Genomic DNA, 27,635 nt, shown 5'->3' with positions numbered 1-27,635 from the left:
GCCCCCCTCTCCTGGTGATGGGAAGCCCCACCTCCATTTGACAGGACCAGGAAGTCTTTGATCCCCAAGCTTTTGTCAAGCTTGGCACTGGAGTCAGCACGTTCCCCAAGCCACACAGAGTGACCACCGTGAGTGCCACCAGGCCTGGGAGCTCCCACGGGTGTAGAGCGTCCTGGCGACTGCCTGGGTGTAGGGCAGGCTGGTCCCCTGAAGTCTGGACCCTGAGTCTGGGACATGACTCTGGGCCTTAACGGGCACACACACTGGGAGCTGCGGGAGGTGCCTCGGTCACCAGCGGCCATCGTCATGGAGCAGCTGTCCCCAAACCTGGAGCAAGTTAAAATCTGGGCAGAGAGTGGGGGTAGGGCAGGTGGCGAGGCCTCATGTGCCGACCCCGCTGCCTCACGGGCTCTGCGGCCCCATCTACAGCCTTCGAGCGCAGTGGCCACCTCGAGCTGAGCAGCTCAGTCAGCAGGGACTGAGCCACGGAGTGGGATGACCCCCGTTGGGCTCAGGGCCCCTGGCCACCATGAGGTCTGCAACACAGGCGCTTCCTGCCTGGGAACTAGGGCCCGGCCGCCGGCCTGTAGGAATGGCAGTGCAGAGGGGACTCTGTCCACTGGACTGGGCCTTCACGGAAGTGTCCAGTGACCCTGGGCCTCGCCATCTGCACTGCTGAGATGAAGGCCAGAGCCTCTGAGGGGTCAGGGGCTTCCCAACGAGGCACACAGGGAGGGGGAGTGCTCTCAGGTAGGGTTTGCAGGCTCTTAGGCCCTCCTCGTGGACCGTCCTGCCCCTTCCCTGCGACCAGGGCCCTTACCTGGCCTGAGCAGCCTCGCCAGGAGCCCTGGGGCCTTGGCCCTGCCTCCAGAGCGCCCACATGTGCTCCTTGCTGGAGCGAGTTCTCAGGACCAGCTATCACCCCACCTCACCTTCCACAAGGCAGGGCTCCTTCACGCCACCCAGAACCATGGGGAGAGGCAGCCTGGGTGTCCACCAGAGGCAGTCAGGGCCAGGCCTCCACCAGGGCTGGCCCAGAAGCCCCTGGGGAAACGGCTTGAGGAGAAACAGTCTATGCCCTCACCAGGGGCCAAGCTGGGATGGGACTGTGTGGTCCTGAGGGCCGGGGGGCTGAGAGGCTGCTTTGGAAGGGAGTGGGGGCTGGCAGACCTGGGACACCCTGTGCAGAGGCTGCTGCTGTAGAACTGGAGCCAATGCACCCTCCTCTGGACCAAAATGTCTGCAAGGTGCCACCTCCTCTAGGAAGCCTCCAGGATTCACAGGCCAGTGCAGGAGAAAGGAGTCCCTATCAGTACTTTCCTGCTTTCTGTCCCCAGTCTGCCTCAGATCATGAGCTCTAAAGAAAGCCCTGGGTCTCTGCAGGGACTTCTGACCAGGGACAAATTGACACCACTGGCCTGGGGTGAAGTCCGGGTTTTGGGAGGCCTGGGCTCTTGAGCGATAGCTGGGTTCTGCAGAAATTGCTCTGAGAATGAATTGCCTTGTAAGGGACACCCGGTACTCATTGCCAAAAGGCCAGGGGGGCAATATGCCCCTGCCCCCAATCCCTGTTTTGGGCAAGTAGCCCAGAGTCAGACAGACCTAGCAAGTTGCCCAAGCCCCTGCATGCATATGGTGAGCCAGGAGGGGGACCCGGGTGCCCCAAGCCCTCCTTGGTCCTATATGAAGACTGGCAAGGTGGCCAGGAGGTCAGAGGTCATGCACTGGATCCCTGTGGCATCAGCTGGTCCTGGCCAGGGCCTGCACCCACCCCGCCTTGCCCCAGAGGATATGGCACATCCATTGCCCCTGCCGGGAGGGGGTCCATGTGCAGGAGGAGCCCCCCACCCCTCTGGCCCTGTATGTCTCCTGGACCATCCGTACTCATTTCTCACAGTGGGCTGTTGTCCCCCTGAGAAATTGCCGGGTGTTTTATAAGGGCAGACATCATAGTGCAGAGCCTGGGGCACAGGGTCACTTATCGAGGTGACTTGATCTGGGGCCAGGGACAAGGGGGCATGCGTCTGGGCAGCCCCGGGTGGGGAGGGTGTGGGGGCCTAGCTGGGCACTCAGTCATCTGTCCTGTCTGGGCCTCAGGGGAGATGGACGTCGCAGTCATCTTGCTGGTTACACTGAGGTGAGCTGGGCGGGGAGGGGTGACACCCGGGAGGGCCCTGCTGACCCGGGCTCTGATTCCCTCTGGGTCTGATGCAATCTGCTGCCCTCTCTGCACCCAGTTACAAAGGAGGAGCCACGCAGCAGACCACCAAGTCCTGTTCCGGGGCTTCACTGGGGAATGTGTGCTGGGGGTTTCTGTGGCACTCTGGCAGGCATAGAGCTGCCCCTTGGGTGGGCTCTGCCTGAGAGTGAGTGGGGCCGGACCCTGGCATAGATCTCCAGAGACCCGGGGAGGGTGCTTCCAGGATGTGAGCTGGAAGAGCGAGTGACACCCAGGTGTGGACGTGCAGTGGGCTCAGCAGCGCACCGGCGCCTGGTTCTCTGTCCTCCATGGGAGCTGGAGCAGACCAGGCCAGCCACGCCAGGACCCCAGCTGCGCAGGCCACGTGGCTGAGTCCCGTGCTCTGGAAGGACTGTCTGACTCCGTCACGGAGAGGCTGCCTCCCTGTGTACACAGAGGCGCCCAGAGGGGAGAGCGGCCCCCCTTCCTCCCTGTCCGTCGCCAGCTCATACCTGCCACTCCTCTGAGTCATCGGGTGTCCGAGGCTGGGGACAGTGGGAGCCAGAGACCCTCAGGCTTGACAGGGATCAGCGGCCACGGGGTGTGCACACTGGCAGACTCGACTCAGAGAGCCACGGGGCAGTGTTTGGGAGCGCGGGAGACGCGGGCACGGGGGGCGGGGGGGAGTGAGAGAGCTGTCCCAGGGTGGGATGACCCAGGCACACACTGTGGTAAGCCGGATGACGCGCTGAGCTGTGGCCGCAGAGCAGGAACCACACAGTCAGCGCGACATGCCGCAGTGCCACCCTGCACGGGTGACCCTTCCTATCGCCAGAGTCAGCAGAGGGAGCCAGCAGTAGGGGGTGCACGCCAGTAACGCCGGGTCGGTGTGTGGCAGGTGGCAACACAGCCTGGCAGTGACCTGGCAGTGCCCACAGGTCACATGTATCACCTCCCATCCACCTGTGGAGAGCCGACAACAGGACCGAGAACAGGGAACTCAGGTGGGAGAAGGTGAAGGAGAGAGGAGCCCCTGAGGAGGCGTGAACTTTAGAATATTTTAAGCTGACCAGGGGAAACCTGGAACACTGGAAAATGTGCCCCTTTCCTGCATCTGCTCTGCCCCCTCCTCACCCATGGCCCCCAAGTGCTGGCCGAGCCCACCTCTGGGCACAGCTGGGCCTGGGGGTGGGGGCAGGCCAGAACCCCTGGCGCAGGAAGTCTAAGCGGGCCTCAGAGCTGGGGCCTCATGGGGCCCTCCTTCTCCCGTTCCACACCCCTTCCTGCCGTCCCTGGTGTCCAAGGCCCTGCCAGTGGGAGGGCCAGGGAGGGTCTGGTGGGAAACGTGTGTGACAGGGAAGCAGGTGGGCCCTCATCCCTGCCGTGGGGAGCCATGCCTTCCCCTCCCCAAAACAAGCTGGTCAGGACAAGGTGCACGCCCATGGGCCCTCTGATCAGCGCCAGGGCGAGGCCAGAGCAGCCGGGAGGGAGCCCCGGGAGCAGAGGGAGCCGGCTGGCCCTGCAGGTGGCCTCCCATCAGAGTCCCGGCCGTGGGGGGCGGGAGGGCTTGCCCCGGAGGTGAGAGGCCTTTGTCTAGGTTCAGCTTCTGCCCCTGCGTGCCAGTCATCCTCCATGCCACCGGTGTCCTTGAGCCCTGCCGGCGGCCCCCGGAGGACCCTGCAGCCCAGGAGGGCAGCGGCAGACCTGCCAGGGCTGGGCAGGGGCGTCGGGGCCCCGAGGTGGGCCGTGCTCTCCGTGCTGGTGCTTGGGACCTCTGGGCTCCCAGAATGCCCCCTTCTCCTGCTGGAGGCCTGACTGCCCAGCCCCTTCTGGCCAGAGCAGATTCCCCGGGGCCTGGCCCCACCTCGGGTCCCCCTCAGACATTCCTCCACTCTTTCTTCAGCAAACGTCCTCCAGGCTCCTGCTCCAGGCGTGGGCAGGTGGAGGCCCCGGGCAGGTGGGGGGGGCTGCCCTTCCCACACCTGGGACCCTGGGAGCCTCACGCCCAGAAGCCCCCCAGAGAAGGCGTGGAGGTGAGTGCACCAGAGAGGCGTGTTAGCTCCTGGCCAGCGTGCGTTCATAAATCTCCCTGACACATGTCCTCTTGGAGCCCAGCACAGAGGTCGGCTGTGTTTATCCAAACGCAGCAGAGACGGCCCGGCCCCGGGGAAAGTCGACCGTGTCAGCATGGATGGCCCACCCAGGACACCCCATTCACTCCCAGATATGTGATAGAGACACAGGCAGGCGTGACCCGGGGAGGGAGGAGGCCAGAGACCCCGAGGGGGAGGAGAGCCCAGCCCTTGGGGGCAGCTTCCTTGGAACAATCAGGATCCGCCGGGGTAGGGCCTGCCACGCTCTCGCTGTGGGACACGGGCCCCCCAGAGCCTGCCATGCCGTTGCCCTCTAGCAGCCCTGCGGCTCCTGCCTGTGCCTGGCTCCCACCTTTGCCCCTCGGGGACTTCCCACAGGACCCCCTGCTTCCCTTCTCGGCCCCCGATTTTAGAGGACTGTGATTCTCTGGATGTCAGGCAAGGTGGGGACCCCAGCCTGGGGACCCCAGCCCCAGGCTCTTGCTCTGCATGCAGGAGGTGGGAGTGGGGGGTGTTGGAAGGCCCCTCTCTGCTGGACAACTGTGCTGGAGCCGGTGGGGTCTGGGGAGCCCACAGGACGTCCCCAGGCAGGGACCTGGGGGCTATGGTAAATGAGTGGTGGTCTCTTTTCTTCCAAAACGGTCGCACTTGCCCCTGCCTGACCCCGCTAGGGGCCTGGAGCCCCTTGCCTGCACAGCCCTCTGCCACAGCCCTGCTCGGGGGTCTGTGGGTCCCGGTGCGGGGAGGCTGCTGCTGGCCCCCCTGTGCACCCCTGCAGTGACCGCTTGAGGTTGAAGACAGGCTGTCCCGAGGAGACCGCCCCCGCCCTGCCCATGACAGTCACTATCAGCCCTTGGAAGCCACAGGCTCCCCTGGACCGGCCAAGTCCCATCCCATGTGACCCCGGCACCTGGTCAGCCTTGTTAGCAGGCTGAGCAACAGACAGCCAAGCGCACAGGCCACTTCTGCCTCCTCCCTCCCTACAGCAGCAGATGGGTTCACGTGTGTTCCATGTGTTCGTGCGTGTGCAGGGCATGCACATGGCCCTTTGCAAAGCCAATGCTGTGGTGCCTCTGGTCCCACAGGCAGGCCCGGAGCGGGGTCCGCACCAGCCGGGTGTCAGGACAGGCCCAGGGGCATGGGGCTGGTGAGCCCCAGGCCCCCTGTAGCCCCTGGCCCTGGTGGGCGAGCCCCTGGGAACACAGCCCTGTAGGGGGAAGTGACCTGTCTGGGTCACCCTGGAGCCTTGGGACTCAGAACAGAGTGACCAGAGGGCAGGACCAAGGCCACAGGGCACCTTCCTGTCGGCCAGCCCGGAGGGGCCATGCAGCACGCTCCAGCGGGCAGCCCCCCTTGCCACCCCCTCCACTGCTCATCAGTGATCCTCTGCCCAGGCCACAGACCAGGCAGGGGTGCGTGCCCCATGGGTGGGCTCAGAGCCCCCAGTGGCCTGTGTCCAGGGTTCAAGGGACATGCCAGATCCACAGGGGCATTGGTCTGGCTGGGACATTCGAGAGCCAGGTCCTTCGAGCCCCTGTTGGCCTATCAGAGGCTGGTGGGGACAGACACTGGGTGGGTTCCCTCCACCTGCCTCCCAGCCTCCCTGCCTGCCGCCTTCAGGCCTGATCTGCCCCAGGAAGGCTGCCCAGGTTACCGGGCGGGTTCTCCTGCCCTGACTGTGCAGTGACCCCACCCCACCCCCACAGGCCTCGGTGACCTTGTCTGGGACGGGTCAGGGGCTGGGCTGCATGACCTGCCCGGCCCACAGCCCCATTGGGTGGTGCTGGCGCCTCCTCCAGGGGGCAGCCCAGGCACCAGAGGGATGTGCATGCCAGGGAGCGCCTTTGCTAAAAGTGCCACCTCCAGGGGCTGAGGGGGTACTTGCTTGATCTGGGCTGGTTGACACTACAAACAGCCATCAGAGCAACAAAGAGGTGACTACACAGCTTCTCAGCCACAGGTGTGTGCACCCGCCCGCCTGCCATGCTAAAGGGGGACGCTCTGACGGTCTGCAAGCGGGCTTCTTGGTCCCGGTCCCCCAAATCTCATTCCTAACAAGCACAGCTCTGTTCTCCTGGAAGACGCCGGGAGTGGGCCTGGCTGGTGACCCGCTGGAGGCGTGCGGTGACATGGCCCTGCCACCGCCCCGCTGTGAGGCCCCCCAGGGCCTCTCGGCTCACCAGGCCCGTTCCCCCGCCGCCTGTGGACAAAGGCAGCTCGCTTGGTTTCTGTGGCGACGGCGTGTGGCTCTGTGGACCCTACCCCCACCTCACTCTGGGCACCTGCATTGGGGGGGGCTCTGCTCTCAGGAGAGGGGGTCCTTCCTCCACACAGAGCATATTGATTGGCAAGATAAACTCACCCAGACCAAGCCAGCCCCCCACTCTGGCCTGGGACCCTTACACGTGTCAGTTCCTCAGGGACAAATTAACATGTAACCAGGGGGATTTGGGTGTGTGTGTAGGAGCGGCGCCGGGCTGCACAGCTCAGGCAGTGCGTGGAAGGGTGTGGAAGGGCCCTGTGACCATCAGCCAAAGTGGAGCAATCACACGATGGCCCCCCAGCAGGGCCCCTGGCGAGGACCTGGTGGCTGCCCGTGGGGGCAGGAGGCCCCTGCTCTGGGATGGAGACCCCCACGCAGGGCGTGGGGACATCTGCGGGCATGGCAGTGCCCACAGCTCTGCCCACCTCACTACTCTGCCCGAATGAGATGCTGCAAGCCTGGGGCCGGGACCCACCTGCTGCCACATAGCCTGGCACATGGCTGCCTGCGGGGCTGGCACCCGATGTTGCCCTCAAGCACCCCAGTGACCTGGCGTGTGCCCTGCTATGCCTTGGGGCTACACCTGCTGGCAGCCTTGCATTACCATCAGCTGCTGCGTAACAAGTCACCCCGTGTTTAGCAGCTGAAAGCAGCGTACATCTATTATCTCACAGGCTTTGTGGGTCAGGAACCCGGGTGCCACGCAACTAGGGGCCTCCAGGCCAGTGCCTCTCACCTGCCACCACCTGCAGGCCGGGTGGGTGGGGGTTGGGACATGGATGGCGATGAAGACAGCGCAGTGATATGGGGGCTCCTGTGTCAAGGACGCCAGGAGGTCCCCGTGTCACTCCAGGGTCCAGTCTCCTGGCATGGTCTCCAGGCACAGGTGGGCTTGTCCACAGGGATGGGCTTTGTCCAGCCTGTTGAACACATGGAACACACGTGAACCCATCTGCTGCTGTAGGGAGGGAGGAGGCAGAAGTGGCCTGTGCGCTTGGCTGTCTGTTGCTCAGCCTGCTGACAAGGCTGACACAGAGGAGGCTGGTATGAGGTGGGGAGGTGGGGGCTCCTCCCCGGGCACCCCAGGGCGACCGGCCCCTGGCCCTCACAGACGGAGCTTCCTTCCTCCCTTCCCCATTCCTCTGTGCCCCCCCATGCACCCCTGTTCCTGCTGTGCTCTTTCCTCAGCATCCCAGGGGCCTGGACTGGCCCACGGGCACAGAGCCCACCTGGGCAGGGGCAGGGTGCCCTGACCTGACCTGGCTCACACCCCAATTTGTAGTGACCTTGGGCTGCTCACTTTCCTTCAAGGAGCCTCAGTTTCCCCATCTCCCACGGGAAGCGGCATTAGATTTTTCCTGTTTCTTTAATTGTGAAGCCACAGAAATCCAGGGCCAGGAGGGGGTCAGCTGGCCACTCCACTCACGTATGTTGGGTAGACACTTACCTCTCCCACAGCAGGTTGAATGGTGGCCCCCAGACATCTGTGTCCACCCAACCCTCAGAGCCTGGGAGGGTGACCTGACTTGGAAAAAAGATCTTCCCAGATGTGATCACGGTGAGGCTCTGGGGGCCATCCAAGCACGAGAGCAACGGCGAGCGTCCTCATGATAGACACACAGAGGGGAGGCTGTGCAGCCCTGGAGGCGGAAGCTGCAGGAGCGGCCACAAGCCCCTGGACACCCGGGGCCACCGGAGGCTGGAGGCAGCAGCGAGGACCCTCTCCTGGGACCTCCGAGGTGGGGGGGCCTGGCCCCGCCCCCTGCAGTTTGGACTCCTGCCTCCAGAACCGCGTGGGAGCGCATCTCCGTGGTGTCACCTGCCCCAGGTTGTGGCCATCTGTTAAGGCAGCCCCAGGACACAGGCACCTTCCAGTGCGCGGTGCACCGACAGGACAGAGCGCGAGGAGAACGCTGCTCAGGGGCGCCTCTTCTGGCCCCGTCCCGCTCCCGCCAAGACCCCGGCAGGGCCAGCCTGCTGCTGTGATGAATACATCCGCAGTCTGAGCTCTTCACAGAGCGCAGGCCTCGGGGAGGGCGGCCTCCCATTTCAATGATGATCCACTGTCGGGTGTCATGAAGAATGGCCTGACAGGCCCAGGGAGGTGTCCTCTAATGACTCGGATCGATCGACGGATGCACGACCCCACGGCTCCAGCATCTCCAGTAAAGTTTGCGTGTTGCAAGGCATCTAAGCGATGCCCCCGGTTAAATGGCTTGTGATTAAAATATTAAACATATTATGACTGCAAGACATGAGCTCATCAATGACAGAGGGGCTTAATTCTTCTGGATAAGAAATATCAACAGTGTCAGGTTTAACCACCAAACCGCTTAAATACAACTTCCGCCCGATTTTGCAAATCATTATGTCCACAGTTAACAGGCAGGAGTCAGTTAGGGAGCTGGCGGGGTCCCCGCTCTGGGGGCGCTGGGGGTGCTGGTGACGGAGCTACATGTGGAGAGGGGAGCTCGTGACCGCCCTGGGGGCTTTGCCTGGGGGCCGACCTGAGACCATCCTTGGGCAGAGCCCCCAGCAGAGCCAGGCAGCACCGGGCCGGGATTCTCCCTGCGGGTGGGGGCTGCCGGCCTGGGAAGGCGGGGGGCAAAGGCTGCAGAGGCCACATCCAGGAGACGCAGCCCCCGGGCAGGGCCACGAGCTGCCGTGCCCCCGACTCCCGTGCCTGGCCGGGCCTTTCGCCCTTCAGGCTGGCCAGCAGCCCAGGAATCCAGGAGGGGCTTAGACCTCCTCTGGTCTCACGTCCGCGCCCCGCAGGGACACTCCCCTGCGCCTCGTTCTGCTTGCTCACAAGCCCAGTGCCGGGAGGCCTGTTCTCCCTTCTGGAGGAAGAGCGCCGGTGGCCCGCTGCAGGAAGCAGGAACACCAGGCCCCCGCGGGGCAGCAGGGCCATTGCTTACTTCACGTGGCTGGCCGAGGGTGGTCCCCAAAGACGCCCAGGTCCTGAGCCCTGGGACCTGGGGGTGCGACCTTCCCTGGAAGGGGGACTTCGCAGAAGTGATCCGATGAAGGATCTTGCAACGGGCAGGAGGTTCTGGATGTTCCGGGCGGGCCCTCGTGTGTCACACGTGTCCCTGTAAGGGAGAAGCAGAGGGACATTTGACAAGAGAACGGAAAAGAGAAGATGCGACCTGGGGGCAGCCCCAGGCCAAGGAACGCTGGTGGCTACCAGAGGCTGGCGCAGGCCCAGTACAGATTCTGCCCTGGGACTTCTGGAGGGCACAGCCCTGTGCACGCCTCAGTGTCAGCCATGTGAAGCACGCTTTGGACTCTGACTTCGATGACTGTAAGAGAATAAATTTCTGTGGCTTTAGGCCACCCAATTTGTGGTGATTTTTTACAGCAGCCATAGGAAACGAATATACTCCAGAAACAAGAGCCTGGAGGTGGGTGGTACCTGAGCTGAAGGGACAGTGATGTCCTCAAGGACCCGGCTCCTTCTCCCCTTGTCCCCAGCCATCCTGGGATGTTGACTCTTTGTCCTCTGGCTTGTCACCTCATGGTCACAAGCTGGCTGCCACAGCTCCACGCATCTTATCCTCACACAACGGCATCTAAAGCAGGAAGGGATGAAGGGGGGTAGGTGTGCTTCTCTCTATATGGCTCTTTCTTTTATCAAGGAGGACTTCTTTCCTAGAAGTCACTCAGTGTCTATGCTAGGCTTGGTCTGAGGAAGGTCATATGGCTGCTCTGGGCCAGGAGACAGTGAAGGAGACAGATTGCTCTGACTGCCTTAGGCTAATCACAAGTCACGTTCCGGACTGGGTGCAGGCTCCCTGGCACACGCGGGCTCCGTTGTCAGGCAGACAAGGGGGTGTCCCCTGGGTGGTCAGCCCATCTCAGAAACAAATGCAAGGTGGGCTCAGGGTGTGGCTTCCTAGGTCCCCCCATGCCCGGATGCCTCCCTTGGGTGCCCACGATCGCCCGTCCTGGAGGGGTCACCTACCAGGATGTCCTTGGTCACAGAGCACCAAGGGCCTCCTAATGGCACTCCCAGTGGGCTCTCCAGTCACAGCCCCGCCTGCCCACTGCCCCTCCCTGAGGCCCCCCTTCCGTGGCTCCTGCCTCCCTGTCTGCTTCCAGCCTGGGCAGAAAGCAAGGTCCTGTCACCACTAGTGACTCAGCAGACTCCATGTCCTGTCCTACCCGCACCACAGTCTCCCCTTTTGCCCTCCTGGGGACTCCCCAGGGGCACCCCAGGCTCTGCCTCTTGTCCCTGTCAGTCGCCTCCCCAGGCCTGACCCCAAGGAGTCCTTCCTCCAGGGCCAGCCGGTGGCCTCACGCATTCGCTCGTGCCCTGGTGCTCGCCCTGCGCTGGAGGGGATGGACCCCGGCGCCCCGTGCTCGTGGGCACAGACCGGTCGGCGAGCTGCAGTCCCAGCCCAGGAAGGCTCTCTGTCCCGCCACGGACTCTGGAGGGCTGAAGTGGCAGCTGCCCTGTCCCACCCCGCCCTGAACGGGGCCCTCAGCGGTGCAGCGATGGAGGCCCTTCCTGCTCCTGCCCTCGTATCCCTCAGCCCCGGGACCCCAACCTGGGTGGCGTCTTGTCCCTGGAGACAGCTGGTTCGGCCCCTGTCTGCCTGCCCCTCCCGGGCCATCCCCCAGGCTCCGCCAGGGCCCGGGGCTCCCACAAGGGCTCCTGCACTGGGCCCCTCTCGCCCCATTGCCGTGCCCCCACAGGGACCCCGTCGGGGAGGCTGCTCCCCCTGCTCTGCACTGGGCCACTCGCCCCTCCCCTGCCTCTGTCGGGGCACCCCTTTGCCCCTGCACACCCAGCCCCCGGCCATGGTCCAGGCTGGGGGCTCTCCAAGCTTCCCCCACCCCAGAGGGCAGGCATCCAGGAAGGCTCTTAGGGGTGCAGGAAGGCACCCCTCGGGGGCAAGGGGTTGGGGCTGCTGCGGGTGTCATGCGACTGGCGTAGGCACAGCAGAGGCCCTTCGAGGCCAGACACCCCTATGCCTCCACCTGGTCACCGCCCGCCCCAGCCTCTCCTCAGGCCAGGGTCCGAGGGGTCGCTCCCGAGCACAGCCCCATCCCCTGCAAGTGGGGGGGCAGCCCCGACGGCCGCGTTGCTCGGGAGCAGCCGTGGGTCCCTTGCCCCATCACGCATGCGGCAGCCTGTGATGTCATCAGGTGCCCCGCTGATGTCGCTTTTATTTATATACCTGAATGCTCCGCCGCAGCTCTTTATTGAGATTGATCTGCCACAAGCTTAATTAAAATAACGCTGAGCATCTAACAGCGTGGATCACCAGGGCAAATGTTTGTTTTTGCTGCTGTCAATTAGGGCCTGCATAGACAGCCGCAGCCCGCAGAGGCTGTGGCTCTGACGCCCCTGTACCCCTCCCTGGGACACAGGTGGGGGGCACCCCGGAGGGGGCAGGAGGAGGGTGTGGGGACACGGTGGGGAGCGGCTGCCGCATCCTGGCGCTGATCCATGTCCCCTGCCCCCTCTCAGTGTCTGCACATGAAATTCATCTGCTCTGGGCTGGGGCCTAAGGGGTGGGGGAGCTTCGGCTGTCCTCAAGCTGGGGCACAGTTGTGTCACCAGGGACCTCCCAGGCAGGACATGGGGCAGGCCTGGAGAGTGCCCCAGGAGGGTAGCCGAAGAGGAGGGTCCAGGAGGGCTGGGGGATGAGGGGTCTGCAGGGAGGGGGTTGATGGGGTCGTCCGTCATGCTCTGTGGCTGCTGTGACAAGTCACCGCAAACGTCCTGCCCCAAAGCAACACCGTGGTGCCACCTCACAGCTTGGAGCTAGAAAGCGGGACACAGGTCTGGGGTCTCAGAGCTACGATCAGGGTGTCCCAGGTTCTTTCCCAGGGCCCCTCTAGCCTCCCCTCCTGCATTCTCTGTCCCCCCACCTCCTCTGTGTCAGGACCCATGGGATTGCTCTGACCCCATCAGGCAGGGCCACCTGTCCACCTGCAGGCCCCCAGGCACACCTGCAGCCATGACAGGTCCCACATTCACAGGTGCAGTGGCTATCATTGGGGCCATGATCTCCCACAGGACAAGGGAGATGGGGTGCAGGAGTCTGGGGCCCCCTTACAGGATGGGGGATGGGGTACAGGAGCTGCTGAGTGGGGCTGGTCAGAGAGGCTGGGGCATATTCCTAGAGCCATGTTGGGGCTTCTTAGGAGAGTTCAGGAAGATGGGGCTGTTCCCTGGGTCCAGTGCCGCCAACAGGGCCAAGGGATGCTGGGTGGCCTCGGCGGCTGTGGGGATGCCATCCTGGTGGGAGATCGGGGCAGGAGCAGGGCCCTGTGAGGAAGAGGGTGGAGGTGGGAACTCAGATGGAATGCATGATGTGGGGTCTGGGGTGGGCTTGGGGGCTAGAGCAGGGGGCCCCCAGGAAGGAGCCGGGAGGTAAGGCCTTTGGGGTGTCTGGACTCAGCTTTACTTGTGTTAATCATCCTCCTTTGATTTGTCAAATCGATAAATTACCCTGTGTAACTGGATTGTTCGGGTGGCTGGCAGGATGTGTCTGTGATCTAGTGCCCCAGCCGGCTGTGATCTGGCACCTGGTCCAGACACTGCAGGTCAGGGCTTTGGGGCCAGCACTGCCTGAAACCACGGAGGCTTTGGCCCCCTCTCACCGTCTACCACACGACCTCCCCCGGGCTCTGGTGGGGTGCCGTGCCCCCCGTGACCGCATCCCTCTCTCTGCTGCAGCTGAGACCACCTCTCAGACCTGTCTCTGCTTATGTCCCCGTCGGCCCCATGTGACCCTCATTTCTTGCCCCGCAGGGCAGGCACTCAGCCCTCTGCCTCCCCTCACTCTTCTGCAGCAGGCCCCTGGCACATTGCTCTCCTCTCTAGCCTTCAGCCTTCCTGCCCTCTGTTAGGACCAGCACGGGCCCTGCCCACAGGGCTGCTGTGGCGTCCTGCAGTTGGTGGTGGGCATGGAGCCCAAGGTGGGGGCTGGTGACATGCTCGGCTGCCCTCACAGAGACCCTTGATCTGAGCCCTGGGTACGGCGGGGAGCGGCAGGGCACTAACAGCGGCTATGCTAGGGCAGCAGGAGCCCTCAGGGACTGTCCTGCTCAGCTGTTGGGGCACCTTCTCGTGCCCCTTCCACCCTTTAGGGCAGTGGCCCTCCTCCCACACCACGAGCTCCTCTGCCATGCTGTGCCACTTGTCCCCACACCTCCATTCCCACCTGCCCCTTGGGCCTCCCTCTGGCTGGACATCCTCCTGCCAGGCCTGACCCCAAGCCTCTTCTGGGAGCCTCCCCCAGGAGCCTTCCCTGGCCCGAGCTGGCATCCTTCCCCTGTCTGCCCGCACACACCCTCCTGTGGACCCCGCTGCCTGGGCCTGGGATGGGATGCTGCTGCTGGTGATGACATCATGAGAGGCAGTTACTAGGCAACCGGCCTCTGCAGTCAGGGGAACCTGCTCTGTGGTTTGAAGGACCCTGCCAATTTCTTGAAATATCAGACCTCAGAGTCACTTAGTCCCAGAGAAGGGAAGAAAGTCCAGCCAGGTTCAGGTGCTGGTAAGCCCCCCTTAGCTCTGCCCTCTGACTACGGAGGTTTTCCAAGAGGCCATCATGTGAGACTGACATCGTTTTCTTTTCCTATTACAGTCCGTTGCCCGGCGGACGTGCAGCCCAGTGTGATGATTTTAGCCAAGTCTGCCGCTGTGTTAGCCTCGAGGATGAAATGGTAAGTGCATCCTAGATGAAATGTTAGGTGCATTTTGTCTGTCACCGAGAATTACAGACAAAGAGTTAGCTAATGGCCCAGTGTCACCTTCGGGGAGGGCTCCAGTAGCTTCCCGCGGGACCCTGACATCAGTCCTGGGCTGTCCAATATTCGTATCAATGATTTATATGAAGAAATAAAGGACCTGCCTGTCAAATTGCTGCTGAAACAAAGGAGAGGAGGTGCGTTGCCAGGAAGAAACATGGTTCAGAACCATCTCAACGTGGAGATGACTTAGGATTTAAGAAGAAATTTTGAACAGGATGCAACAGCACTGTCCATGCAGGAGAGAACTGACCGATTGGCCCACATGAGAATTAGGAACTTCGGTCCATCGGAAGAAGGGGTGATGCAAATTTGCCATACACGTACCTGGCAAAAGACTTATCACCAGATCAAAAAAACAGAACAGCCACTGTTTTTAAAAGGGGGGAATCAAATGGACTGAAAAAGAGCCACAGTATTTAAACTGGCATTTCATTAAATGGGATACCCAAATGCCCACTGTATTTTGAAAAATGAAATGCCCGACCTCAGCCATTAGCAGGGAGAGGCTACTCCCAGCAGCGATACCACCTCCAAGAGGCGCGGCCCCAGTGAAGAGAGGAGAGTCGGCAAGTAGGAGCATGACATCTGGTCCCCATGCGTGGCACTGCTGGGCACATCCATTCAACAGCTGGGAACCTGAAATAACCAAAAAGCCCGTGCTGGGTGAGTGGACACCCGAGCTGGGATGCACGTACAGGGGAACATGGGGACCACCAGCCTGAGCCGACCATTGCTGCACATGACAGTGCAACTGAAAGACCCCCTGCCTGGGAAGGTGCACCCCACACAGTCCCACCACGTGCACATCGGAAGAGAAAAAGCTTGTCTGGGGGGCTGGAAGCCCAAGTAGCGGCTCATTTGAGGCTGGGGCAGGACAGGTACCTGAGTGTGGAGGTGTTTCCTTCCTCGGCCCACGTTCTGGCTACAAGAGCACACCCACCTCACGTCTTGTCCACGTGTGTTGTGTGTGCATCATACACACTGAAATTCAGGCACACACGGCTGCTGCTTTGCCCATGGCAGAGCAACTGGCAGGGGCTCTGCCTCGTGCCGTGAATGACCACAATGCTGAGTGGAGCTCCATACATGGAACTATTGCTTCCAGACACTGGACACCAGGCAGTGTAGGGCTCTGCCCCCAGGGGAGGGGAGACAGAGAGGCAGAGCCTGGTGAGCACCCCACTTTCTGCTTGAGGCCTTTCTGGAATGTGGCAAGGAGGAGCCGGAGCAGGGCACAGCGGTCTTGCTGACTGGGGAGGTACGGACTGGGGTCCTCCCGCCCGGGGAGGCTGGGTGGCAGGTACCTGCAGGGAAGACGGCCTGCGAGGAGGGCCTGTCCCGTGCAACAGCACTGGAAGTCTGTTTGGGGCACATCGGATTCCTGGCCAGCCAGAGAGAGAAACCCGTTGAGCACCTGCGCATGTCAGCTCGGGCGGCCGCCACGCCACGCCATGGGCTGGACTGTTTAGACGGCAGACACTGATTCCTCACAGCTCTGGATGCTGGAAGTCCCAGAGCAGGGCGCTGGCATGGCCGGGCTCTGGGGAGGACTCTCCCTGGCTTGCACACTGCTGACGTCTCCTGGCGTCCTCAGAAAACCCGAGGCAACATGAATTCAGGGGAAGCCAAGCCAATGCCCGCTGGAGTCACATGCATGTAAACCAAAGACAAAGAGCATGTTTTGAGGGCAGCTGTGGAAAAATGACACAAGACGCCAGGAGATAAACAGTTTGAGTGAATTCTGACTTCCCCTGAGAAGCCCAGAGGGCTGGAAGGCAGGGGGAAATATTTTTTATGTGGTAGGGGAAAAAAAAATCCCAGAAACAGTAAAAATAGTCCTAAAGAATGACAGTGAAAGAAATGTTCAGTTGAAAGAACAAATAATTTTTCACTGACAGATGTGCTAAAGGAAGCTCTTCAGGTGGATGGGAAATGGCACCAGACAGATGCCTACCTTCAGTTCCAAGGACTAGAGTATCATGCTGAGTGTGTGGGTAAATAACACCTCCCGACCTGGCAGCTGGGAGGGAGGGCTCCCCACTGGCTCCCCTGTCATCTGTCTCCCCGAAACAGGTAGCCTGCCCATAATGGCAGCTCCCACTCAGAGCGGGCATCGCCTTCTCACAGGCCTCTGAGGTGGCAGAAGGGGAGGCCGGGCCCCAGGCCAGCCTCAGAACACACGCGTTCATGCACCTCCTTCCAGGGAGAGAGAGGCAGGCTGGTCATGCCGGAGGCCAGCCGCAGGGACTGGGGCGGGGGCTCTGGGGCTTTGGCTGGAGGAGCCTGTGGGTGGAGCTGCGCCACCTTAGGCCGGTGGCCTCCCGTCTGGGCCTCTGGGCCTCTGCGTGTGGATTACGGGGACCAGATGGGGTCTGTCCAGGCTCTGAGGCAGCTCGGCCCCTGGAGGTCCAGGAATGGCTTGTTTGGGGTCTGGAGCTGCCTGGCTCATCACAGAGAGCTGAAGAAGTGAGGAAGGTCGGCTCTGAGCAGCGTCGGACCCTGTGTCTGAGCCCCTGTCACCTCCGTGGGGCCCTCTCCGGAGTCCCTGGCAGCGGTCCCTATTCTCACAGTGGATTTGAAGGGCCTGGACACCTGGGCCCTGCACTGCGTCTGGGATCAGGGCTCTGGCATCAGAGCCAAGGGGGAGAAGGCTGCTTTGCTCCCTGGCACCTGCTTCATTTCGCAGCGACTCACTGTGATCAGAAACTCTCTTCTAGAGCACGCCTGTAAACACCTCGCCCGTCTCCATGCCCAAACTGGGTTTGGCAATTCCTTCCTTCTGTCTCCTTGATGCCTGGTGAATTCAGACGTAGCTTTCTTGACCTGACTGGCCCAAGGGTGCCCGCCTGCAGGAGGCCAGCCAGCATGAGCCTGAGGCCAGAGGGCACCGCTGGGGTGTGGCAACCTCCCCCAGCGGTGAGCCCTGAGAAGCCCAGCTGGAGCGAGTACCAGAGGGAGGGCCACGCAGCTCCGCACCTCTTCGGGCTGAATGGAGCTCGGCTGCTTGCTCTTGGGCTCGGTGCCCAGGGCCCCCGGCGCCCGCACTGGGCTCTCCTGCCCAGGGAGTGGGGGCCCCCGCAGCCCGGCCTTCCCATGCAGAGAGGGGACAAGGCAGGACAGTGACAGCCAGAGCTGGTGGCCCAGGAGCAGGGGTGTATGCGGGGGGCTCCCCTCTTGTCACCCCCATCCCCGGAAAGGCCTTCCTGCCCGCCCCAGCAAGTGAATATGGATTAGTGCCTAAGGACAGGGGGCGGCAGGCTCGGCCCTAATTAGTGCGCCTGGGCTGCCTCCCTGGCCCCTGGGAGCCGAGGGGCGGGCATCAAAGGGGAGCAGCCGCTAATCCTCCTCTTTCAAGGGCAGCACCTGCCTCCTCCCCACCCCCAAGCATGTCTCTCTGACAGCAGGCCGCAAGAGTCTTGGCTATTTAATTAGGACAGAAAGTTCCCCCAACCCTGGGAAATGATTTAATTTCAATATTTTCTGTGCTGAGCGCAAGACCCTACCCCCATCCTCCAAGGCCTTTCATCTGCAGCTCAGCCCATCCCCCACCAAGAGCGCTGGCCCTCCCCTCTCATTCCCCGTCAGTGTTCAGGGGACCACGCAGGGCTGGGGTGGTGGCGTCTGTGCAAGTGCCTCGCCCCCTGGCTGCTCACCCAGCCTCAGCTGGTGACCAGCTCAGCCCTACCAGCCTGGCCTCCTGCCCGGGTGCCCTGGGTCCCGTCCCCAAGCCCGTGGCCAAACAGCTCCCTCTTGCGGCCCCCACCCACGCAGGTGCGGGACCTGAAAGCAGCCAGCCTCCCAGAGACAGCATGCCTCCCACTGTGTACATACGCATACACGTGCACATGCATGAATGCACATCTGTGTGAGGCTGTGTGCACATCTGTGTGAGCGCTGAGTGAATGTGAACATGTGCATGTGTGCACATGCATGTGTATATGTACAAATGCAAGGGTAGGTATGAGTGCACATGTGTGAGGGTGTGTGCCTGTCAGTATGCTGTGTACATGCACATCTGTGTGTGATGAGCACAACTTCACGTGCACACAGATGTGTACACATGTGAAGGTGTGCCTGTGCATGTGTGCATTGACTATGTGTTTATATCTGTGTTGTGTGCACATGTGTGGCACACATATGTATATGTGCAAGGGTGTGTATGTGTCTGCGCATTGTGTGTGCACACCTCCATGTGTGCGTGTTTATGCCTGAGTCTGTATGTATGCAAGCATGATGCACATGTGTGTCTCTGTGTGCACACATGCACGGACATGTGTGGAGCTCCTGAGGTCTGAGCCTGTCCTCGACTGACCCCTCCAAGGCTAGTACAAGGCCAGGCAGCTGGTAGGTGCTGAGTCAACACTGCAGAGCAGAGGCACTCATGGGCGTGGGAGCTGGGCCCCAGTTCAGCCCAGGCCTGGGGGCCAGGCAGTGGGGGGGCGCTCTAAGCTCCCTCGGCCTCTACAGACTGATTTTGCATTTGTACAAACACGTTGGTCCTGAGATCAGCGTCCAGCCCCCGTCCAGCCCTCCACGTGGGTTGGGCCCCACCTCGAACCAGCAGCCCCTCCCCAGTGCGCCACCCACTCTGCTCTGCTCCCGGCTCTGGGGCAGGAGGTGTCCTCCGGCCAGGCCCGCTGATGAGAGGCGTCAGCTGGGCGGCTCTTCCAGGGAACTTGCTGCCCTGAGCGAGTTCTTGAAAGGGAAATTCTAACCTTACAGAGCCCTTTGAGCACTTCGTGAATGAACAGTGAGGACCGCACGGCAGTGGCTCCTCAGAATTACGGGGAGCTGGAGATTAGAGAAGAAGATGGATTTCCGGCCGGCCTCCTGAAGTGCCCCGTGTTCTTAGCAGCTGTTCATCACGCCTGTCCTGGAGCGAAGTGGGGCCCTGGGGAGCAGATGACAGGCGTTGTTATTCTCTCTCCCCATCCCGTCCCCCCCACCAGAACTGATGCTTTTCCAGACAAAACCTGCTTTCACATGCAGGCGCCCGCACAGGCCTCATGGCAACCAGGTACTGCCGGGGTCCTCGCTCCAACCTGCGGACTGCCCAGGGCTCCCGGGGTCCCGTCCCCCACCGCACCGGGCACTCCTCACTCAGCCGTCTGTGTCCTCAGGGTCAGCGCCCCTGAGGGGTCTCACACACCGGGGTTGCTCAGCGGGCTTGTTGCAAGAGTGACTGTGTGAGTTGGAACAGAGCCAGGGATGAGGAGAAACTTTGATTCCCAGGGTTAGGGGCTGGGGTCCCCTCCAGTGGCACCCTGGAAGGCCTTGGGGCCCCCGAAGACTGCAAGCCCCCTGCCCGAGTGGCCACTGTCTGATGGAAATAAGCTTGGAAGCGAGTGTGCCCAGAACTTTGTGAACTGCTTTCTTTCCGGTTTTACGAACTGCTTCTCTAAATGCCTACGTATTGCCCTCTTGAGGGATAGAGGAGAAAAATAGCAATTAAAGTCTTGTCGTCCGACTTGTTCAGGCCGTTAAGTTGTTCAATCTTGCATAAAAAATTGGCAAGTGTACTTAACGTGGAAGGAAGCATCTGGACATGAGGCAGTAAATGTGCATCAATGCAGAGCGATGCGCTCCCTCCTGCAGGGTGGGCACAGCTGCCCGGCCCTGGTCCTCCTCGTGTGCCAGGTGGTGTCGGACGTGGTCCCTGGGTCCAGCAGCGGTGTCTGGGCAGAGGGAGAGAGGCAGCTCAGAGGGCTGTGACTAGGCCTCCGAGCCTGGCGGGAAGCTGGAATCACATTTGGAGGGGCTGCTCACAGGCCATCTGCTTAGACAAACACAGCAGCAGCCAGGGCAGCGTTGTCAAGGCGTTCAGGCCGCACCAAGTGCCAGGCAGCCACCTTGAGGCCCCAGGGGGCTGGCCGGTGCTAAGATCAGGTCCCCGCTCCCGTAGGAGATGGTGGGGGGCAGCGATGTTTACAAAGCCAGCTGTGTGCTCGGCGCGGTCTCTTCCCCAGGCAGCCGTGTGCAGACCCACGCAGCCCACTCCCAGGTGAGGAAAGCCCCTCCTGCCGCGGGCGATCCAGGCCTTGTCCTCACTTTAGGTCCCCGTTTTACAGTGTCTCAGGAGAAAGACAGCTCAAGCTGCGGAGACTCATTCCCCCTTGCACGAGGTTTATCTATTTTGACACATGTGGTTTAGTTTCAATTATTTATCATAACACTGGAGAGGCCCCGATAAAAGCACCCAAGTGTGTTTAACTGCAGCCCCAGCGTGGGTGACAGGTGGAGCTGACACCTGGGGCCCTGGTGGGAAAGATGGGCCAGGGTGGGCCAGGGCTGGTGGCCACACAGGCAGGGGTGGACACACCGGGCTCCTCACCCTTGCACCTTGTTTCAGTGCTGTCTGCAGCTAGAGCTTGGCGATATGATTTTAAAAGTGTGGTGTTTCTTCTTTCAGGAGCTGCAGCTTTTAGATCAGTTGGAGCTCGAGGAGACAGCAAGAGGGACCCAGTTCCTCGGGTTTAAGGTTCCCAGCCTTGTAGGCTGCCTAGCCAGCCATCACCTGCACCTGGCCATCCATCTGTCCACCCATCCGCCAATCCCCACCTGTGCCACGGGCTACGTAGCAGATCCCATGTGGGGGATGGGCCACCCAGAAGCACCTCGGTTGGCCTTGCCCTGGGGACACTCGGGGCCTGGGGAAGACAGGCCATTACTGATAAAGTGACCATTAAGTTGCTTTGCCCTGCTCTGCTGGGCCTCACCTTGCAGGATGCGTCAGGGCCCCAGCCCAGGTGAAGGGGCTGTGATGACTTTTCCCAGTTGACAGGCCCCGAGGCCCAAGAGGCAGAGGGGCTGAGGACCAGTGGCCGGGCCGTCTGGCTCTGGAGCAGGCCTCCGTGACCTCCACCCTGGGGGCCATGCCACCTGCCCCTCTCACAGCTAGGTGTGGAGAGATGCATCACCCCAAACATACACAGCCCCTCCCTGGGTCACTTCTGTCAGTTCTGGGTGGATGCTGGGTGCTGGAAGAGACAGTGGGTCTGCTGGGACCACAAGCTGGTGTGCTCCTCCATGCAGAGCTGGGCACCTGCTGCTCTGCTTTACAGCAGAAACTCGGAGGGAGACAGACCTGCAGGATCGCCTGGTCCAGGTGTCTCCCACTGCAGGTGGGGCAGCTGGGGCTCCAGAGAGCAGGGGGCTTGTCTGCGGCACACGGCCAGATCCCTGGCTGGGGAAGCACCCTGCCATGGCTTCCTCTGTCCCTGGTGTGACCAGTGCTGGGAGGACCCCTGTGCCTCTCGGCCCATCAGTGTCCACGCCGAAACAAGGCAAGATGAGTGCTTTCACAGACAGTTGCTGTAAATCCCCAGAAAACAGCCACATTCTAATGATGGCCCAGCTACCATGATGCGCTCTGATTTACGTAGGGGAAAAACGGTCCCTGAACCATCGCCTGGTTCCGGTTTGGGATTCTGTGAGATTCTTTGTGAACGCCAGCTCGCCATTTACTTACACCGCTGGAGTGTGAATTCTATGAATAAATTGTATCATCTCGGGGGCCTTCTGAGGGCAGAACCGTGGAAGCTGCCGTGAGCCGGAAACGCCCGCCGCTCCTCATCGTGCCGCTGGGGGCAGGGGAGCTGGCCCTCCTGGGAGGCTACTTAGATTTTAATTAAACTGGCTTTCCCAAACAATTTGCAATAAATTAGCGACAACCGGGCTTGCAGCGTCCAGGCACAAGGCACTCCAGGCTCTGAGGGCACTGCCAGCACTCTCTGGGGTCACCTGCACATGAGGCCGTGCACAGCTCTGGACAGGCTCAGGCCGACTCCTGGCCAGCCCTGGTCCCCGGGCACAGGGCCCCACTATGCTGCACCAGTGAAGGGGCCACTGGCAGCCACATGTGAGCAGAGAGGCCAGCAGACAGGCAGGGCCCCCTGCATCTTATGCCTGGCCTGACCCCAGCCCAGCTGCTGCCAATCAGGTGCCGCCCATAGGGTGGGCGCCTGGTCACTGAGAGCTGCCATCAGGCCCTGGCTGGATGGGTCAGGGTGCCTGTGCCACGCTCTGGGCAGCTAATCGGGGCCTGGGCTATAAGCCCTCTCCCGGAGGCCTGTGGGCAGAGGATTCTCAGGCAGGGTTCAGGGAATGTGACTGTGGGTGGTGGTCTTCGCAGCGCTCTGCAGCTTCTTTCCTGAAAGCTGTGTGAATAGACACCTTGCCTTGAAGGGGACGCCCAGGCCAGAGGTCAGATGCCATGGGGTATCCTCTGGGGGAGCCAAGCATCTTGGATCCAGGACAGCAGTTCCCTGGGCCCAGAGTCCCTTTCTGTGTGCAGAGACCCTGACTTCCTAAGCTGCTGAATCCCGCACACTCCAGCCTCACGCTGAGGAGAAAGGTGTGTGCCACCTGTGGGCTGGCACTCGCCCGTCCGTGCCAGGCTGGCCTCTGTCAGGACGCCTATGGCAACTTCTGGATGATCCCAGTTTAAGAGCAACGGGAGGAGACAGAAGAGTCCCCATCCAGGAGCAATGCGGCAGCCCCGAAGGACAGAGGGTGAGGGCTGGAAGAACAGCCTCCCGGTGGTGGACAGACACACGCCCTTGGGTGCGGCCACCTTCACAGGCTCTGCCTGCGCAGGCCCACAGGGTCCTGCTCTTGGATGACAAACAGCAGCTAGAAATTCTTAATTTTGTTTCTGGGATGGGTTTTGTAAGTGAGGTTTCGAGGGGCTCAGAGCCTGGACTGAGGTTCGGCCTCTCCCCGCCCCCTGTGAGGGCTTCTCAGCCACCTGCTCCCCTGTCACGGACCCTGCTGGGCCTCCTCTCCCGCCCCCACACCTGACAGCCTGGTCATGGGGAGGTAGGGGGTCCATGCTCCACAGTCACCCCCAATTCTGTTGTAGGCACCGGGGCTACTGTGGAAAAGGAGGTGGCCATAGCCCCCGGCCTCAGGGATGCCTGTAGTCTAAAGGGAAAATTGAGCAAAGTGTCCCACAGACATGTGCTCTGAAGGAAGGGCTGGTTGTGGGATGTACCAGAGGAACCTGGTAGGGCAGCACTCAGGAGGGCCTCCAGGAGGAGGTGGCATTGAGTAAGGCCTGCAGGCAGAGTTGGGACCTGAACAGACACCTCCCTATGCAGCAGAAACAGTGGGTGCAAAGGCCCTGGGGCATTGAGTTGCTGAGGGGGGGTTGCCTCAGTGCCTGGTGTGGGATCCCCAGTAAGGACCAGGTGGTCCAGGGGTGGACCCTGAGCCCTGGGAGGCTCTGGGGGTGCAGCCCAGGCTAGGGCTGGGAGCCCTGAGTAGGGTCCAGTTCTGCTCTGGACCCAAGACTAAGATGGCTTTTGCCAGGCCCCCTTCTGCAGACCCTCCCTGCAGCTGGCCGTTGTGATGTGGGCATGGGAAGCTTCTGGCCCTGCAGCAGGGCGGCCAGCCTGGGTGAGCGGGCAGGGGCTGGGGGATGGGGCAGGTAGATGGGAGTGGAGCTCCATGAGGCCCAGCAGGGTCTCAGCACCCCCGCCCCCTCCGCCCCACAGCTGCCTTGGTTGACCTCCGGGTCCTGTGACAACCCGCAGCAGGCCGAGCCCAGCTCTCCAGCGCCTGCTGAGAGCCGCACACCCGACTGTGTCACAGCTTTTGCAACAGAGCTAATTAAGCCCACACCCTGGTCTGGCTCCAGGCGCCTGGTGGGGCCTGGGTGCCAGCACTTGGCTTCCAGTGTAAGAATTCTCCGTCACCCGCAGCGTGATGAACGATGGCTTCCAGGCCTGCAGGAACTGCGCCTGGCCTGGGCCAGCCTTCTCTCCGAGGCATTGTTCTGTCTGTGGGAAAATCCCAGGGCTGCCCCACCCACCTAACACCTCTCCCTTCTTCGAGGCCCACCTTCCGTGCTGAGTCCCAGCCTTGGAGATGGGGAACTGAGGCCCAGAGCGGGGCAGAAGACTGTCATGACTGTCCAGTAAGGGGCCACGGCAGGGGGTCATTGGGAGTGCCCAGCTGGGTCCACAAGCGGGGACCTCGGCCGTGCCCGCATCCTCGGAGGCCCTTCCGCCGCAGGTACCAAGTGGGCATGGCTTCAGCCACAAGTGGTGGTGGCTCTGGTGTCACTGCCACACCTCAGGGGCCTTGACCAGTGTACAGGTGAGGGGTGGGGGGAGCAGATGAGACTGGGACACAGGCCGCTGTGAGTCCAGCGCCAGGTGCTGACGCCTGAACGTGCAGTGGTGACCCAGCCTCTGGGCTGCTGGGCTGACGGCTCGTGCCCTTACTGGACCCAGATGCATCCTCCCTGAGTGTGCATGCGGGGTCTCCAGGGACCCCCTTTCAAAACAGCCCCTCCGTGGTGCCCCCCTCCTGCCCCTGCACAGCCCCTCTGGACCCCTTGTGCTGCCTCTCCGGCCCCTCCGGTTTCTGGGGTCTGCCTCAGGCCCCCAGGTGCAGTGACAGCACCTGCCCTCTCAGTCCTTGCTCAGTGGGGGGCCCCGGGCTCGCCCTCCACTCTCGGTGCCCCGGATGGCTGATGGCCGAGGAAAGGCAGCCCCTCAGGCAGCAGGCGCTCCCTGCTCCTGGCTCAGCTCTGCGCACGCCACTCAGCCTCTGCCCCTTGGGCCCCCGGGTAGGCAGCCTGGGGTCCGGGCAGCTTCACCCCTGCAGTCAAGACGACCAGCCAGGTGGGGAAGAGCCCAAGGTCACTCTGCCTATGTCCCCCACGTCTGGCCATCCCTGGAGGTGGGTCCGGGCAGCTGCCCCTGGAGGGCCCCTGGGAACACTGACATCTGAAATCTTCCGGCGAATTCTGCATTCCGGGTTCCTATGACTGACTCCAGGAAGTGGTGCATGGGCTAAAATGATTAATAAAAGTCACTGCACCACGAGACAAAGCTAATTTGAGAGCTTGCTTATTCCTGGTGGAAAAAATTGGATTAGCATCTAAAATATTTGAGAATTAACTGGAAACAGCCTGCCAAACAACTTTGAAATCACAGCTTGGCCGCTATGTCAGGGACACGGAGTCTGAGATTTCCAAGCACCACCCCCCCCCCGGAGGTGGGGCCACGGGCAGGAGACGCAGGGCGGCACCGGGGCTGACACCGGGCAGTCACCCAGAACACCTGCGTCCTGAGGCTCCCCGCAGGTTAACACGGGAGGATGGCCCAGGCCGGGGCACCTCCGCCCCATAACCCTCTGTGTACGAGCCCAGCCCCACCGACTCCCTGAGCCTGGGCGGGGTGCGTGGTGCCGAGTTTCGGGTTCCGGGTTTGAGGACCGAGGTTACACAGCGCACTGGGCCGGGGCTCTATGGCAGCCCCTTAAGACAAAAGAGCAACAGGAGCCACCGCTGCCCTCGACAGGGCATCGTCCACCCTCCTGGAGCCTAGGGCGGGCTCTGCGGCAGAGGGCAGCCCTGCAGGCCCTCCCGGCTTGGGGGCAGCTGGCTGGCTGGCCCGGCCCGTCAGGCTTCTCCAGAGGGCAGAGTGCGTATCTGCAAAGCGATCACTTGGTGCCACGAGCTACTTTAAAGGCTTTGCAGGTATGAACCCCTTTAATTCTAGAACAACCCTTTGAGAAAAGAGGAGGGGCCCGGCCAGGCCCCTCCCATGGAGGGATCAGGGGCCGAGCACCTGCCCCTCCCTCCTCCCGCCCTCTCCACCCTGGCTGAGGACACGGGGGTCCCGGGGTCCCGTATGGTCCAAGCAGCTCAGGCTCTCAGGGTCCAGAGGAGGGTGGAGGGGGTAGATGGGTCTGGGGGATCAAATGGAAGACTCCAGATACACACTACTTAAACGAGTCTCCCTTTTTCTGTCTCTTCCCTGAAATGTCTGTTCCTGTTAACTGTGCATCTGATACAGCCCCACTTAGCTCTCGTTTCTGTCTAGCAAAATCAGAATGGGTTTTTCATTCTTCCTAAACATGCTTTTTCTCTGCCAGTGCCAAAGGGGCACCTGCTGTGGGCTGGGCACTGTCTGGGCCCTGGGCATGCAGCTGCCAAAGCGGATGGGCTGTGCCTGCCTGGGGTTGTATCCTGGGCTGGGGTGGGCACATGATGAGCTCCCATCAGACAGAAAGGAAGAGACGGCAGTGGGAGGGGAGGAGACAGCAGAGACCAGGGCAGACGAGCAACACCGGAGAATCACAGCAGGGCAGGAGCACAGGGCTGGGCAGCAGCGGTGGGGCTCTCTCCAACCAGGAGGGTCTCTCCTAGGAGGGTACTTCAACCAAGACTGAAGAGACATGGTAGAGAAGGACACCGGTGGAGAAAACAGCAAAAGTGCAAAGGCCCTGGGGTGGTGGGAGCTGAGCGTGTATGATGTACGAGGAGCCCATGTGGCTGGCACAGGCTGAGTGCCAGGGCGCTGGACCTGCAGCATCCCGTGAGGCATCGAGGAATGTGGGTTTTATTCTAGGTGCAAGTGGAACGTCGCGGGGTTGGATCTCACTGGGAGGGCCACTCTGGCTGCGGCAGCAGGTTGAGCAGTGGGGGAGGTGGGAGCCCAGGGCAGGCACTCCTGACTTGGGGCTGGGAAGCTGGCTGGACACAGGAACTATGGCACGGCGGCAAGCAGCGATTTCATTCTGAAGACAGCCTTGAAGAGTGGGCCCCACAGGATGTGCCGAGGGAGGAAGCCAGCGTCCTGGGAGGAGGTGGTCAGGGCCGATACAGACACGGTACTGCTGGTGTGTGAGCGTATCTCAGGTGTGGGAAGAACGTACCTTTAGAAGAGAGGAGGCTGGGGGTAGGACGGTGGTCCACATGGGTGCCTCTGTGGCCTGGCACCGTGGGAGTCCACGGCATCAAGGGGCTCATGTCCTGGCTCCACCCTCCCTCCTCCCCAGCACACCTCAGGGTGTCTTACCGGCGAGCCTGCTAACTGCAGGCCATCTGTTCGTCTCCTGGGAGCCGTGCTCACATGGGATGGCACAGATGCTCCCTGTTGTGTGTCGTCCACAGCACAGCCTCGCTCATCCGAGCAGCATGAGTCAAGGGGGCGTGGAGGCGGCGACAGGGAGCCTGTTTCCCGGCTCCACTTTCTCCTGTGCCCTCCTTCATGTCCATTTCCTGCATTAAAGAGAAAGGCATGTCCATCCATTGTCTGCCCGTTTATTGCCGGCCTCCCCCCCCTGCCCCGCCCGTAATGCAGCCTGCAGGTGAGCAGGACCGGGCCCGCCTCATCTACACAGCGTCGCCAGAATCCGGGAAGAGCTCTGTGGCCACCTTGCCTGCATGTTGCCATAGTCTTGAGCAAACTAATGACTGACCAAGTGTCTTTGCCAGCTGGGCCGCTGTAACAAAATGCCAGGCTCTTCCTGGCTCACCTTCCGGCTGTCCTACATCATGGAGAGAGACGAGCCCCAAGGTCCCTTCCTGTTTCTG

At 61.7% G+C, this 27,635-nt stretch overlaps 2 long non-coding RNA genes across 3 annotated transcripts in view; one reads left to right on the top strand and one right to left on the bottom strand.

Moving 5' to 3' along the window:
- The window catches only part of LOC140850680 (uncharacterized), a 109,434-nt gene extending 87,289 nt beyond the window's left edge, over positions 1 to 22,145 (top strand). The window contains exons 3-5 of one of the 2 annotated variants that reach the window (XR_012133620.1): positions 14,140 to 14,218; positions 19,028 to 19,322; positions 20,715 to 22,145. This is a non-coding gene — a long non-coding RNA (uncharacterized lncRNA). Of the gene's footprint in view, positions 1 to 14,139; positions 14,219 to 19,027; positions 19,766 to 20,714 lie in introns of those variants that run through there. The other variant, XR_012133617.1, reaches the window with a different exon arrangement.
- A 4,495-nt stretch (positions 22,146 to 26,640) lies between these two features.
- On the bottom strand, positions 26,641 to 27,295 carry LOC140843230 (uncharacterized). Its single transcript, XR_012120828.1, has 2 exons — positions 27,118 to 27,295; positions 26,641 to 26,974 (listed from the first exon to the last, which is right to left on the bottom strand). It is a non-coding gene; the product is annotated as an uncharacterized lncRNA (long non-coding RNA).
- Between the last annotated feature and the right edge of the window lie 340 nt (positions 27,296 to 27,635).

The sequence above is a fragment of the Manis javanica genome, chromosome 8, assembly GCF_040802235.1.
Source record: "Manis javanica isolate MJ-LG chromosome 8, MJ_LKY, whole genome shotgun sequence".
NCBI classification, from domain to species: domain Eukaryota; kingdom Metazoa; phylum Chordata; class Mammalia; order Pholidota; family Manidae; genus Manis; species Manis javanica.
Note: the sequence above shows the minus strand (reverse complement) of the source record. Positions and strands in the feature narration are given on the sequence as shown.